The sequence below is a fragment of the Lissotriton helveticus genome, chromosome 11 (genome assembly GCF_964261635.1).
Source record: "Lissotriton helveticus chromosome 11, aLisHel1.1, whole genome shotgun sequence".
Taxonomy (NCBI): Eukaryota; Metazoa; Chordata; class Amphibia; order Caudata; family Salamandridae; genus Lissotriton; species Lissotriton helveticus.
Genome location: NC_136072.1, coordinates 529,281,597 through 529,298,766, shown reverse-complemented (window position 1 = coordinate 529,298,766; position 17,170 = coordinate 529,281,597). Strand labels below are relative to the sequence as shown.

Here is a 17,170-nt window from a genome sequence, read left to right as displayed (position 1 = left end):
GTGAACAGAGGCGCTGGGTGCCACCGACTAGTGACCAGAGGGCATCATGGTTTGCTGATATGCCCGCTGGCCCGGGACCTTGAAGGCGCTGTGTGCCCACAATCACCGCCGCCAGCCCGGGAGCCGCAAGAGCACTTTGCCAGCATTCACCGCCGCTGCCCGGCGCTGCGCCGCTCTGGGATTGGCGCCAGCGTTGAGGGTTACCCAGCAACGAGAGGACTTGTCCAGGTGGAGCCGTGTTAAGTTCCGTGAAGCGCAAGGTGTCTCCTAACAACCAGGGCTTCTCCAAGCTCATCGACGAGAGCGGAACTGCGCCCGAGGCCAGGGAGCGCCAAAGGAGAAACCTGCCTTGCAGAGACAACAACAGGGACTGCCCAGTCCCGTCCTACTCTCAGGTTACAGCTTTGATCCATGACCAGAGCCGGCGCCCAAGGCTGTTATTGATGAGCGAGCTGCCGTTGTGTGCTTACAAGCCGTGTTGGCTTGCGCGCACTCGCGCAGGGAGGAGGGGTGATTTGTAGTATTTAAGGAGAACTGAGAAGTGGCATTTGATCACTCTTTCATGCACAGTTCAGAGGATTACCTCATTTGATTTTTAAAGTGAACTTTTACCAAAGAACATTTCTAAGGAGAGTATGTTGGATTTCTGTCGTTATTGGTCTTGCCTAATCAGATAAAGATATTGATATTTTTATAAATACCTTTATGGAGTACATTTGTGGTGTTTCACTGGGTTACTGTGGGTGTTGGTGCAAATATTTTACGCATTGCCTTGGGGATAAGCCTGTGTGCCTATCAACGGTGTGTATCCCCCTTACCCTGACTAGAAGCAAGGGTCCCTATTTGGTCAAAGGTACTTACCTCTACCAACTAGAGACCCCCAGATCTAACACTCACACTTCATCTAGCATACTGGTCAACATATAAATTATCTGACTCTGATTTATGTTGGACCTGTAACAAAGAACTAGGGGTGCTTAACCTTATGTTCTTTGTCTGTAGACGTCTTAAAACCTTCAGGACCGTATGCCGGAACGACTTTCCAAAATTTTCAATCAAGTCGATTTACTGGATTTTCAAACAGCTATATATTAAGCCCCTGTTTTCAACAATCTCCCTGTCATTGATTGGTATTGAGTGTGAATTATTCGACCTCATGTTAAGTATTGTTGTGAAACAGATACTACTTGATGAGAAATCTGACATCCATAATTCGTTCTATACATGGTGGGCATAGTTTACCTGCTTCAGGAGCATTCATATATTGCATTGTCTTATTCAGGCTCCCAGCAAGGGAATCGCTAACATCTGGCATCCGTTGAATTGATTAAACATAGCAACTGATATACAGCCTTCTACATAGGGTACTGGCATAAGCCTGTACATCTACAGACATTCGCATCTCCATTCAAATGGCTTTCCTGGTAACTGCCTCCTGCTCTTCCATTCTCCTTGGTCCACTATTGCCCCTCTTTCACTCTTGAATATGTCTTTCTTTTCTCCATGTCATTTGGTTCAATCTCCTATCCTTTGTTTTGTAGGAATTCTTGGCAGTCTAGTATCTTGCTGAAAGGGTTTTTTCAGATATGCCATCAGATATCAACCCAAATTATCATAACTCTATGTGTTATTAGAGTTAGACAAATGTTCATGAACCTCTTTAACAGACCAACCCTCATTGTCCTTCATACTGAATTATCCCATGTGGTTTGGATTTGTTCACATGGTACCTCCTTTATTTATGGGATCTTCTTCTATTCAATGAAGTCCAGAAAATCATATTTGTTAAATAAAAAAACACATTCATAAAACATTTTTAAAGGTTTGGAGACTACATTTGGTAGTCGGTGTATGATAGAACCAATAATTCCCTGCTACCTGCCTTTGCAAATGTAAGAAGGAGAGAAAGGATGCAGCAAGGATCATAGGTGAGAAAGAGGGAGCACTCACACTAAGTGCTGTGTGTCTTTTCCTGAGAGACAGGTGGTATACAGAAACATTTAGAATTTGTAGAATGTTCATTATAGAGCTGACCCTTTGTAATCTGCACATTAGGTTTATTTCACTCCTAGACAGTCAAGCACATGTTGTACTGTGATGTATTCCTATAGGTCCTGTATCGATCCCCCTATTCCTGACCCTATTCTGGTTAGCAAGTTAACTAGCAGCCATCCCATGATGCAGAAACCGTTATCTGATTAAGCCACACCACGGCACAGGAAAGCGTTATCTGATTAGGTCATAACGCTTGCCATCTAATTAGGCAAGCAATATTCCTCCAGGCCCTGATAAGGCATACGGAGTTCTCAAAACAAATCAAACCTATGACAACCTGGGAAAAACCCTGCGGCCATTGTTTTGATTTCACCGAGAACTTCAGCAAAAGAATGTGCTAACGACCAGTTCGTATGACATCCTTATTGACGTATCTATGTCCATCCTTACGTCAATCTCGGCACATTACAGGTATAAATATTACCGATATTGCCTTAAGCAAACACACGCGGTGGTGACGAGATCGGAGCAGCCAGACTTGCCGAAGCCCAGCACAGAGCGGACCCCGCTGGCGCAGCCCCGCCTTCCTGACGCGCTGAGAACGAGACGCTGCTTTCTCCTACCGAGAAATCCAGCTCCGGCGCTTCCAAGCAGCCCTTGCAGGCAGCCTGGAATATCGAGACCAAAGACGAGAGATACCATCCCTCAACCATCCTAGATTCCAGGTACAGAACTGAATAACCCCTTGCAGAGAATTCTTGAGTCAGTCACTTGGCAAAAACAAACTTAACTTAAACTGCTACTTTCTATTCCCGCCCACGTATTAGGCTTAGGTCAGGTACACCGGGGTAGGCGTAGTTAGAAGCACCAGTTGAGTACGATTAGTCAAATGTATATATGTATGTATCTATTTTATCCATTTTAAACCACCATATGGCTTAGAAACCATATAAATGTTTTTACAGTATTATTTTATACTTCTGCTTTTATTGTATGCACTTTACTTAACCATAAGTATTGAGATAATATCGATCCATTTCTCTTGTACGAGAAAAGAGACTGATCAATAAATAACATCTTTTATTGAACACGCCCGTCTCTTCCTTTTCTCTACAATCTGGTGAAACTTAGAATGCACGTACTGACTGAGTAAAATAAGTTGTCTTTTGTTTTCACACGACTCTAGAGATACACTCTTGATTAGGGGAGAGCAAAGTTGTCATGTTCTATGGTTGTCAGAAACTAAATCCCTTCTTGTCTATCCAGGGAGGTTCAACTCCTCCTTGCCTATTCGAGAAAGTTTCTAGTGAACTCTGAGCTAGCTGGCAAACCCAAAACTTTAAGTCTAATATCGACAGTAGAAGACCTAGTTAACGTCTGGTCTAGGCCTATACTATTGAAGGTATTATTCCAATGCGCAGAGCCTATTGGGATAATAGGAACTACACTACATGGCGCCCAAACGTTTGGAAAGGCGATAAAACTAACGCAAGACATTAGAGTAACTCAGTCGTGCTTTTTCACTCAGACCCCTTTTTTCCCATAATACTCCAAAGACGTCTGGAGTGGGTGAAAGGTCATATCCGCCAAACCTCGCAGGAGGAAACTCCTATGTATGGTTCTTGGTTTAGTCAACGTTGAAGGATACACTGTTCCAAAATATTGTGCATCTAATCTTTGTTTCCATAAGAAACCTGATCTGCAAACAAACGGAATAACCTTCTGGACAGTACAATGTCAGACAGTGAAGGAGAAAGAGAGGCAGTTAGAATAGCAGCTGAACTCGTAGCAGCTGATAATACTATGCAAGAAGCAGACCCGGATATAATACTCATCCCGGTCAACATAAGAAAATCTGTAACTTTAAAACTTATAGAAAATGGACTGACACCTAGAGGTGGCACAGTCATATTCGTAATAGAGGCACACGAATATCGGCAGACAGAGGTATTCTATTCATGGATACACTTTCCAGCAGCAAACGCTGTAACAAAGCACTTCCACTATTACAAAACAGAGGAACCTCCTAATGAGTACACTCCTTTCGAGGAGGTGGAAGTACCACTTAAATTTCAAGAGCACCTGCTCTTGTTTAATGGCGCCCTAAAACACAATAATCACATCACCAGGCTCGGTCCATTAGGTAGACCAGGAGCAACGTGGCCGGTCCTAGCCGGATACACACCACATCCAGACATCGAAAGAATGTCTGCAGCAGATCTATTAATACAACTAAAACAATTAATAAAAGTACATAGACAATTAGTCCAATATGTAATGCGGACTTCAACAATCCAACCAGCAATTAAAATTCCACAGCTGACCCCTCATCAGGGGAATACAAATAAAATTACACCACAGAACATACAGTCCTGCCTAGGTAAAGTACCAGCTAAACGGGAACAAATACCATTCTGGTTAGCACAAAAAATCACCCAAATAGAGGCGGTGTTTCCAGACACCACCCTGTTAGAAAAACACAGGATTCTGACTATCTGTCTTCCAATGGGAATCGCACCACACGTGGAGGACTGTGACACTTGGGGTAGTCTTTGCTTCCATTTACACAAAAACGCATGGTGTTCCATCCATCTCAGTAATACCAGATGTGCTAAAACAAATTCAAGATGAATACGGTCCAGAACCCGCTTTAACTCTTGGTATGAAATTACTAAAAGACTTCAAGCTGGTCTCGGCAATACTATTAGCCAACATAAAGGGAGAAGCAGCAAACGTGGCGATCCGCCAAAGGTTAAAAGAGACAGATATAGCAGACCAACCAGCTGAAATTGCCAGAATTATAGAAAAATCCTATGAGGAACTAGGTAGAGATAGTTTAGGTGGAATACCAGTAAAACCCCAACTGATTGAAAGTCCTGAAAAAGTATTTTTTTTAAATAATTTAACAACACAGAAAAAGAGCTGGGATGGAAACAAACAATCCAATCCTAAAGAAAAGAAATTCCAATCCAGAGGAAGGTCTCCTCGGCGGAGAGAAAGATCTCCGAACCAAGGACGCAGGTCTCCCCAAAGTGAGCCCTCTGGGAAAAAATACAACCTTAGAAATAGGGATAATATAAAGAAGCCTGATAGATATCAAGAAATTGATACACGTCCCTCTCAATCTTTTCAGACTTCCTCGCAGAAATCGGAAAGAAGAGGACGATCAGAACACAGGGAAGAGCACGTGAAGTCCAAAGACAAGGAACCTGCTCATCTAAAAAAGAAATTACAATTTCCGAAAAAGAAGGTAGCCAGTATTAAAGTAATTAACAATGCCGAGAATACTGAGGACACAACTGAAAAACGGACAATGGGCTCAGACAATGCTAGACAGCGCAGCAGAAGTGAGCATAGCTCGCAAAGTCCTTATGAATCATCTGGAGACAGTGGACACGAATGAATACCTTCAAGTGGAAACTGCAGACACCAGAGTTAGCAAACCTCAAAATTATACATATTAGTTGGGGGACCAGGAGTTCCCACCTCACATAGTGCCTGTAATTATTTTTCCCTCTCTCTCTCTTTTGTTATGAAGAAGAAATAATTATGCCTGCCTTCTCAAATCATATTCCAATTCATAAAAAATACACACTTGCTAGGAAGTGGGCAGTAGCTCAAGCTCCTGCTTTATATAAAAATCATGTAGGATGGGATGAGGACTCTCCTCCTCACAAAATCCAGTTAAAATCACAACCTACTGCACAAAGACAGTATCCAATCAAGCAAGAAGCTAAAAAACAGGTAAAAGAAATCCTAGATCAACTAGAATACCAGGGGGTGATTGAAACTTACACCTCACAAATGAACAACCCTTTGTTTCCTGTCTCCAAACCAGACAATTCATATCGTCTAGTTTTGGATTACAGACACCTTAACTCATGTTGCAAAACTTTTGCAGTGCAAAACTCGCATAGTGCTGCACTAATGAATAACATAGTGCGCAAAAAATACAAAACAACATTAGACATCTCTAATGGATTCTTTTGTCAAAATATAGCACCAGAGAGCAGATACTTGTCCGCGTTCTCAATAAATGGCGCTCAAAAACAATTCTGTCGGTTACCCCAGGGGTACAAGAACAGCCCAGGATTATTCTCAGCGAGAGTAACAGAGTTACTACAAACATATGATGACGAAGCATTATCTTATGTCGACGACATATACCTAACAGATGATGACTTGGATACTCACTTGAAGAGAGTGAACACCATAATACTTGGGTTCGCAGCAGAGGGTTACAAATTCAACTTTAAAAAATCTAGAATTGCCCATCTAACAGTCCTGTTCTTAGGATATGAATTATCAAGTGAAGGCAAAAGCCTGGCTGACAATTTCCTAGAGAAATGTGCCGTACTCCAAGCACCTAGAACACTAAAAAACCTACAGTCAATTCTAGGCTTCCTAAATTTCGGAAGAACATACATTGGAAATTACGCAGAAAGGGTCAAACCCCTTTATGATCTAATAAAACCAGATTTTAAAAGAACCAATTGGATTCAAATACACACAGAAATTCTGAGATCCTTATAAACAGACATGTTAATTAAAACAAAATTAGAAACACGTGATAACACACGCAATCTTGTGATTCGAGTCATCCCAGGAAGATGCGGATTCACATACCTGACCTCTAATGAGGGAGAAAAGGTACCAATTGCATTCAAATCACACTTGTACACTAAAGCTGAAATGAAACTTAGCCCAACGGAAAAAAATCTTACTGCAACACAGACAGCTATAGCAAAAGAACGAGCCCTGGCACAAGGTAAACGAATAATAATCGTGACACCAATACCAGCCCTAGAGGCAGTAACAAAGGCAAGCATTCCGAATGCTAAAGCACTACATCCAAGGTGGATACAGTGGGCTAATTCTCTTGCTGCAACAGACGTGGTATATGAATTTGATCCCAACTTAAAAACACAAGAATTTCTCCAATACGAATTCGAATGTCCTCCGCCGACCGAAATTCTGCCTCTAGAACATTACGGCTGTATAATATATACAGACGGATCAGCACAACCCGCAGTGGGGGGTAAACAAGCTTACAGTGCTGCGTGCGCGATTGTTAAAGATCGCTGGCACGAAGGGAAATTTAAACCAGCGATCACTAAAACACAATCTCTAGGAGATTGTACAGCTCAGCGAGCTGAACTACTGGCATTCAAGATGGCGCTTGAAAATACCGATCGAGAATTCCCCACACTCATAGTGTGCGATTCGTATTATTGCGTTCAGTCTTACAATGAATACTTGCAGATCTGGCTTCAGAATGGTTTTAAGGATGCAAAAGGAGGCACAATAAAGCATAAAATACTCTGGGAACAAGTAGTTCTTTTACAGAAAGAACTACCAAAAACTCACGTGATACATACACTGAGTCATCAGCGTGATGGCGTTCACGTTGCAGGGAATTCATTGGCTGAGACAGCCACAGCGGTAGCAACTAAATCGGCTTCCGTAGCTAGAAAAAAGCGTACAGTGAAATACATTGACGGTGAAACAGTGCTGGCGGTGAGAACGTCATCAAAAGGCGACTGCTCAGCGCTACCGATCAACTATCCACTCAATTATACATACATAATCGATGCAAACTCCGTTCCTTTTGCTCGAATCCCTGGAGTGGGGGATAGAGTAATTCCAAACATGGACAGGAGAACTTTGTTAATTGTAGACACACATATAGGTGAGGGTCTTAGTCATCTCAAACTAAAAGATTCTCTGGAAGAACTACAATCAGTGTACTGGTGGCCAGGCATGAGCCTGCAGCATCACATTTTTGTAAAAAAATGCCCGGACTGCAACAGAGATCGCAGCGGCGAGAGAAACGGTGTAATACCATGGCGTTTCACTCAAGAAGGGCTAAACAATAATCAATAAGACCAGTGTAAATAATGCGTCCTATTAACAAACAAAGACTAGTTTCCACTTATAATGTAGACCCCAGCACTCGGCTGACGTCGGGACTGTTATACAAATATTTGCGAGTCTAAATGGCATATACGCTAGGAGCATGCTACGTTTGACCAATGTTTTCACTTTAATCATTGCCAAATGAGCATAGCACAGCGGGATTCTTCTCACTTCCTTCCTGAGGGATACGGGATGGTGTAAAGAAAAAACCAAGACATAAAGCTATCTATAACAGAAAGGGTATTAGGTTCGGGAGCTGGGTGGGTCAAACATCTAATAAGTGTCCAACGTAGTCTAAACAACCTGCCAATAATTCTCCGAAGGGATTCAGTCCGTACGAATTGTTGTTTGGGACTAGGATGATGGTCTTAGATCTTGACAGTCAGACTTCAGTCGTGAAGGAAAAAAGCTTTGATATCAAAGATTGTTTGGCTATTTTGCAGGACTTAAACGAAACAAGAAAAGACCTGAGCAACATAAAGTTGAAACAGCAGCCAACAACCACTGAAGAACCACCACCTGTCCCAGCAAGACCTGTCTGGATTCCAAAAGTCGGGGATCTAGTCAGAGAAAAGATCGCGGTAAAGAAGGAATTTGGGCCTTCTTACAGAAAAGCAGTTCCTGTCTTGTCTATCAACGGGACAAGATCAGTTGTACTACCGCCGCTTGCTGGTAAAAAGGAGAACCGAGTTGTATCCATCGACCTGGTAAAACCACAATCATGTGGCCGATAACAAACAGTAGGCCAAGTGGACTCCCGATAAGTAGTAGAACACCAAGGTTTGCTACAAATACAGAGGTCCAAACTAAGAGGCTAATCACATTCGAAACGCCTACAGAACAACAACAAGGACTATGCAACAATTAATTGGAACTCACACCTCTAAAAACCCAAATAAAAACATTTAGTAGAGACACACCGACCTACAATGAAGTAACAAACGAATATGCAAGAAACAGTAATCCTGAAGCAATTGGAACAATTGACAGAACGGCATCCGGCTACTTCATAAACTTCAATGATTCCTCTGAAGACCTCAGTGAATCAAAAACACAGCCATCAACAAAAACCTTTAAAGATAAAGCTAAAGAACTTTTGAAACAACTGAAAGAAACCTATCTGATTTCTCCATGGATTGAATTTTGGGTGGCCTTTGGTGTATTTATCCTCATACTTTGGCTCATCATGGTACTATGCTTGGGACGCTTCATTGAGGGAAAATATGCTAAAATGGACACAGCAAGCCAGAAAATCAACTTGATCCTCAAGCCACACACGTCTTCACACGTCGAGAAAAGAGAACTTTCTTCAGTCAACTTCACAGCCAATCCTATACCGGGTGGGGTAGCATGGGACAACACTGACTATGAAATTTATGGTCCGGTTGAAATCCTGAAATATCCACACCAAATCAAGATCTCGTTGAGTGACTTTGTAAAACCAAGCTCATTTGCTGATGATTGGGACTTTGAAAGTATAAATGATATGATGTCTGACTTAGTGATGTCTGCTAAATTTACCAAACATGATTATTTGCAGGGTTCGTCTAATTATGATAGTATGTACTGTTACAACCACTATGGTAACCATTTTCTACATAAATCTGCACAACCTAGAAATGTTTTAAATTATAATCAATGGGAACATTGTGCAACCCCTCCAAAAGGAAGCTCAAGAACCTTTTATGACAAATATTCATACTTTTCAGGGTTCAACACAAGTAATGCTGAAACATTTTATTTCAAATTGTCAAATAAGACAGGAACAAAAACCATGCTTACAAACACGAAATTGATATATTCGGACTCATTTTTTGAACAAATGAATACATTTGGTTTTGATTATTGGGACAAAAATGTTGAAGTACAAAGTGTTTGGGGTACAAAAGAATGGCAAGTACAAGGTATAGAATCATTGTTTAGAGCCTTCATGATCCCAGAACAAATTATATTTTTGAATGACACTGTTCAACAAACTACCTGTCTTGGCCTAGCCAAAATCAAAGACTTAAATAAACCGTCTATTCCAAAGCCAACAATGAACAGCAATAGCTCTACAGATGAAGTGATAGACGTAAACTATGTATTAAACCAAAACAGAACACATCCTGATTGGAAACAATGGTTAATCTGGCCCACAGATACTAATAACTGTCAAGACAGATTCCTGAACAAAACACAGGGGTTCACATTGACCAGGCCAGACCCTAGATATTCCCAAAGACAACACCCAGGGATCATTACCACCTACAGTGTGGGCAAACTCTGCCTCCAATGGCTACAAACTTCCACACTGACAGAAATTAAGCAACACCTAACTTTACTTACTGATGGTGCTGACTTGCGTGATTTCATTATGGGACCGCGCAAACAGCGTCAAAAACGCTTCATAGCAGCCTCTGTATATGCAGCTTACAACGAGGCCTGGAAGGTAACTCAAATTGAAACAGCAGAAAGTATACGGGAAATTGACCGTATTAATTTGGAAAAATCACTTTCTGTAGTGGACAATGGGTTAATGACTCTGTCCTCCAGAATCTTTTCATTGGACAGCATTGTGTCTTCAGCAATCGACATAATATCGCAAGACTTACTGTTGTTACAACACGGTCAGTCTCAATTGCGTTCTATTGTACAGCTTGGCTGGACGTTACAAAATCTGCGTTCAGGCTATGTGCCTTGGCGTTTAATCAACACAACGTCACTATTCAATATCTTTAACCTTACTGATAAACAAATCAGTATGGCACAGAAGGGTGTTGATTATACAATCCTGAGCATTGAGAAACTCGAGCGATTACCAGTGACAATGTCAGAACGACCTGTCAGTGAATGGATAATACATGGGATAATTAATATTCCAATAACTACCTTCAGGTTTCAATACTGCCAAAAATATATACAGGCTGGCATGTACGAAAAATTGGGAAAAGGGTACATTAAGTCAACATGGAACTTGCCCTATTCACATGCATGTGTCAGTAATAAAGGACAGAAAGTGTTTCTTAGTGGCAATAATTGTGCGATGTCACTAAGCGGTACACTTCTGTGTAATGGAATTAGTTTGCATGGAGCCTGTGAAGGGAACTCAAATAACCTTTCATGTCACCAGCTAGGCGCACCTGCAACAGAGATAGAACCATTCTTTAAAAGACTCTATAACGGGAGTTACATTCTAATTGTGGATCGCAGATGTTGTAGTTTACTGCCCGGGATTCCTTATCTCATAACTACGACTGCGAAGGTCATGTGCTGTGGACGCTTATTGTTCCCCAGCTCCTTTCCAGACAGGGAGGCAAGGGCATGGCCTAACTTGAAAATTACTTCTATTCGAATTGATACTTTAAGCAGAATGAAAACAGTGCTTCTTCAGACGCCGACCAGGCTCACGTCATCAAAAGAAACGTATGATCTCCTAGTCGCAAGGACGACTGCAGAGATTCACTCATTGTTATCAACTAATTCCCCCATACATTTCGCAGAAATCCTGAATGAAATCTTAAATATTTCTGATACCAGTGGAGTCTCAAATGTATTTAAGACAGTATTTTCGATGGCATTAACACCATTCAAAGCCATACTGGGTATTTTTCCAGACTTCGTCCATTCGATTTTTGGCGGACTTCCCCTCATTTTGGGACTAATTGCAGGAATCCTACTCTTGGTCCTTATATTTCGTTATGGCAAACCATGTCACAGACAAAACACCTGCGACAAGGGAAGAAACAATCCGAGCCATTGGATACCGGGACCGGATATCAAAAATCCTGGGACTTTCCCGGCTTAGAGACCTGAACATGACTTGGTTTCTTTCATTTCGACCAATGTGGCATCGATGTGTTTTACCTGTATTAAGGTGCTTGCTGTGCGGAGAAGAATGCGTGTTGGACACCTGTCTGACGCTACAATCGGATGCGCCAATGGATGCAGAAACATTGTTGGGTCCGGTAACGGCTCATGCATTGTGCTGCCCTCAACGGCTGCCAATCCTGATGACGGCATTCGTGGAAACTTCACCACTACGATTGAGGGCTAGTGAAGTTCAAGATGAAAGCAGCATCGATCAGGTACGACCTTCTGTCAGCAATACTAATCAAAACGTCAATGGAGACAATCATGCACATGAATGCATGGTTACATCTTTTTCCGAGTTAGTGGAACTTTCGCAGGAAGCTGTTGACAGCTTTTTCGACAGTCTCAATGATATGATGTTCTCACCAGAGCAGAAATAACGACTTTTGAGCAAGCTAGCACACGGCGTTCCCAACACCCTGAATTTGGCCTTCAACTTTAATAATAAAGGACAGCAATTTTTTCAGCAGTGATGCCGTAAATCAGTGGCTTTCTCATAGCTGCAACTCTGTTGCCCCGCTCAAGCGCATTACTTCCAAACGCGACAAAGACGCTAATCGGTGGTTTAACAACGAGCTTAAAACCACCAAACTAATAGTCCGCCGCGCGGAGCGGGCCTGGAGGAGAAATTACTGCCCCACTCTGAAACTGGAATACATCAACATCCTGAGCCAGTATAAAAAAGCCATCTTGGAGGCTAAAACATCTTACTTCTCCTCCAAAATCTTAGCAGCAGAGAACCAGTCCAAAGAGATCTTTACCATTGTCCATAACTTGGCTTTCTCGGACAGAGCTACTCTAAAACCAGCCCCGTCCGAAGATCTCTGCTCCTCTCTTAATCACTATTTCATTCAAAAAATTGCCACTATCAAGGCTAACATCTCCCCACCGTCCCCATCTTTTGTTGATCCTCAATGTCCTCCCGCCAAGGGCACACTGACCTCCTTTCCCCCTTTTACTAGGGAAAGTCTGACTTCTTTGGTGCCTTTGGTCAAATCTGGTTCCCCACTCGACCCCTGCCCTGCCCACATCCTCCGTCACGTCTTTATTTCTTGTCCAGATCCTCCCCTCCACCTTCTCAACAGCTCCCTCTCACAAGGCATAGTTCCGAACTCCTTGAAATCCGCGGTCATTGTCCCTATCTTAAAGAAACCTGGGGCAGATCCCTCTGTCCCGGCCAATTTCCGCCCCATCTCCCTTCTGCCATTTCTGGCTAAGGTGCTCGAGCGCCATGTAACCTGCGCTCTGAGCTCCTTTGTGGAGAAGCACGGAGCTCTTGCCCCCCGCCAAGCCGGTTTCCGCCCCGCACACTCTACGGAGTCCGTTGTCATGTCGGTCTTAGACACCCTCAGGGAGGGTATGGACACCGATCAGCACCAGGCCCTTGTGCTCCTCGATCTCTCAGCCGCCTTTGATACGGTAGATCACAACATCCTACTCTCCCGTGTCGGGGCGGCGGGGATCGGGGGGAGTGCCCTGGTCTGGTTGTCCTCCTTCCTGAGCGACCGCACCCAGGCAGTTCGCCTGGGTGACTTCACAGCGGACACCCGGAAAGTTCAGTGCGGGGTCCCCCAAGGTTCCTCTCTCTCTCCCCTCCTGTTTAATCTGTACATTGCCCCACTGATTTTCTCTCTTCAACAGATGGAGGTCGCCGTATTTAATTATGCGGATGACCTCCAGCTGGTCTTCAATCTTTCCTCTCCCTCGGCTGTCCTCAACTTTCAAACTGTCATGCTTCACATCAGGGACTGGATGAACCACAACCACCTTAAACTCAACCCTGATAAAACAGAGTTGGTGTTGACGGGTGGCTCGTCCAGTCCCTGGTCCCCTCTTTTTTGGCCCCCTTCTTTTGGTTCTTCTCCTGTTCCCTCCTCTTCAGTTAAAACTTTGGGTATAAAACCTAATTCTCAACTCACCCTACACTCCCAGGTTAGTTCTGTGGTGTCTTCCTCTTTCCTTTCACTGCGTACTATACGTAGGGTGTCCCGTTTCTTCACTTTTTCTGCCCTCAAACTTATTATCCTGGCCATGGTGGTGTCCCGCCTGGACTACGGGAACGCCCTATATGCTGGGATCCCTGCCTACAGCCTACGCCGCCTACAGCAAATACAAAACCAAGCGGCCCGCCTGGCCTTCAATCTCCCCAAGTTCCACCACTCTACCCCACTCCTGAAATCTCTTCATTGGCTCCCCGTGCGAGCTAGAATTCAATTCAAGCTCGCATCCATCACCTTCCTGGCTCGATCAGGTCTGGCGCCGGCCTTCATCTCCTCTGAAATTGTCTCTTATGCCCCCACCAGGGCCCTACGCTCCTCCTCCCAGTCCCTCCTTTCTATCCCACGTTTCCGGAGAAAGAAGTGGGGTGGTTCCAAATTTGCTTTCCTTGCCCCCACCCTCTGGAACTCTCTCCCCCTTGACCTTCGCTCCATCCCCCTCTACTCACAATTCCGTAAATGCCTTAAAACCCATTTATTCACCAAATCCTTTGAATAACTGTTCCCTTCTCCTTCCTTCCCTTTAAACCTCAGTCCCCGTTAGCTATAGCGCCAAGAAACCGCTGGTATACGTCGCGCTTTACAAGAACTTTTAAACTCAAACTCAAACTCAAACTCAATTTTTTCAGCAGCCCCAAAATATTTTTACGATTTTTCGGGACACTTATCTTCTGCTTAAAGTAAGAACTATTCTTAGAGAACTAAATTTCTATTTTTAGAAACTTTATAGACATTAGCTGCCCGCTGGTATGTTCATAATTATTTTTATTCTGTGATGAAGTGGTCTCGAACCTTTTTCTTCTGTATTAAGAGCCATTTCATGTGTAATTCTCATATTCGATTAGTAATAATGTATACATATGCGTGATTACTTTAGCATTATTCTACAGCTTGAGTGCATATAGTACATGTGACTGTTTTTTCCGTATATTACATAATTTCGAAATGCATTATATGTATTTTGGGGTGGTAAGGTATTCAAGATACTCTACAGTATGTTTTACTATGCCTAGATTCGTAAATATGGCCATAGTTAGCGTGGAGTGGGTGTGATGTATTCCTATAGGTCCTGTATCGATCCCCCTATTCCTGACCCTGTTCTGGTTAACAAGTTAACTAGCAGCCATCCCATGATGCAGAAACCGTTATCTGATTAAGCCACACCACGGCACAGGAACGCGTTATCTGATTAGGTCATAACGCTTGCCATCTAATTAGGCAAGCAATATTCCTCCAGCCCCTGATAAGGCATACGGAGTTCTCAAAACAAATCAAACCTATGACAACCTGGGAAAAACCCTGCGGCCATTGTTTTGATTTCACCGAGAACTTCAGCAAAAGAATGTGCTAACGACCAGTTCGTATGACATCCTTATTGACGTATCTATGTCCATCCTTACGTCAATCTCGGCACCTTACAGGTATAAATATTATCGATATTGCCTTAAGCAAACACACGCGGTGGTGACGAGATCGGAGCAGCCAGACTTGCCAAAGCCCAGCACAGAGCGGACCCCGCTGGCGCAGCCCCGCCTTCCTGACGCGCTGAGAACGAGACGCTGCTTTCTCCTACCGAGAAATCCAGCTCCGGCGCTTCCAAGCAGCCCTTGCAGGCAGCCTGGAATATCGAGACCAAAGACGAGAGATACCATCCCTCAACCATCCTAGATTCCAGGTACAGAACTGAATAACCCCTTGCAGAGAATTCTTGAGTCAGTCACTTGGCAAAAACAAACTTAACTTAAACTGCTACTTTCTATTCCCGCCCACGTATTAGGCTTAGGTCAGGTACACCGGGGTAGGCGTAGTTAGAAGCACCAGTTGAGTACGATTAGTCAAATGTATATATGTATGTATCTATTTTATCCATTTTAAACCACCATATGGCTTAGAAACCATGTAAATGTTTTTACAGTATTATTTTATACTTCTGCTTTTATTGTATGCACTTTACTTAACCATAAGTATTGCGATAATATCGATCCATTTCTCTTGTACGAGAAAAGAGACTGATCAATAAATAACATCTTTTATTGAACACGCCCGTCTCTTCCTTTTCTCTACAATCTGGTGAAACTTAGAATGCACGTACTGACTGAGTAAAATAAGTTGTCTTTTGTTTTCACACGACTCTAGAGATACACTCTTGATTAGGGGAGAGCAAAGTTGTCATGTTCTATGGTTGTCAGAAACTAAATCCCTTCTTGTCTATTCAGGGAGGTTCAACTCCTCCTTGCCTATTCGAGAAAGTTTCTAGTGAACTCTGAGCTAGCTGGCAAACCCAAAACTTTAAGTCTAATATCGACAGTAGAAGACCTTGTTAACGTCTGGTCTAGGCCTATACTATTGAAGGTATTATTCCAATGCGCAGAGCCTATTGGGATAATAGGAACTACACTACAGTACACTCACTCGACATTGTTTCTATGGGGCTGTAACGAAGACATTCTCCAGCATAAATGTAGTATCACACTGTTAAGACAGTTGTATATACACATTAGAACACTGGCGCAGCGTGGTGCTGCAAGCAATTTTGCTGCACTGAGCTGTATCATTGTCTAATTGCAGCAATGTGCCGTAATTTCAAGAATACGGCGCATACCCCTGCGTTGGTACACAAACAGCAGCCATGCACCAACGCAGACACGCTTTCACCATGGTGTAAGGGAGTCTGCGTTGCAGGAATGATTGTTTATGGGCAGGAAGGGACACCTTCCAGCACAAAAACAATAATTAAAGGTGTTTTGCAGAATGCAGCACACATATAAAGAGCAAACAAGCATTTGCAATGCAATCGGTCTCCCCTTTGGGACCTTATATGTATTTAACAATGCAGCCCATTAGCCTGGGTGCTGAAACATATACTGTTCTTTTACATGGTGGAAAGTAAGCACCAAACTGCGTGACACGCCAGGTATGGGAACACATGGGGAGAAATATTGCCTTTCAGTGGGAAATGGTATAGTCCAAAGCACTGTTTTTAATATAAAATCAGGGCCTTCGGTGGCCATATCACTGAAAATACAAGATTTGAAAAAAAATATTATTGCCTCTGGGTGCTCGTGGAAGACAATTTCTATGGACTGGAATCTAGAGAATGCTAAAGTGATTCTGGTATTTTACTAACCTCTGCTGGTCCTTTTTTTATGAAGACAGTTAAATAGAGGCAGTTAAACAGAAAAAAAAAGTCCCTAAGCGGAAGCAGACAAGTCCTACGGCTGATCTTCAGAGCCCACAAAGTACATACACAAAGAAGTATATACTAATATATAAGTCAAAACCAAAGTCCTGTCCCTCCTACTCCAGCGAGAGGGAAACACAGAAGGAACGGACCAGCAAGTACTCAAATAAATCCAAAAGCGCAGGGTCAAAGTGCTATTATTTATTCATATGTACACCAAGATGAACCA

General features: G+C 43.0%; 1 protein-coding gene across 3 annotated transcripts in view; it reads right to left on the bottom strand.

Moving 5' to 3' along the window:
• The window catches only part of LOC144791495 (uncharacterized), a 343,115-nt gene that overhangs the window by 41,589 nt on the left and 284,356 nt on the right, over positions 1-17,170 (bottom strand). The gene's annotated exons all lie outside the window — the stretch shown is intronic.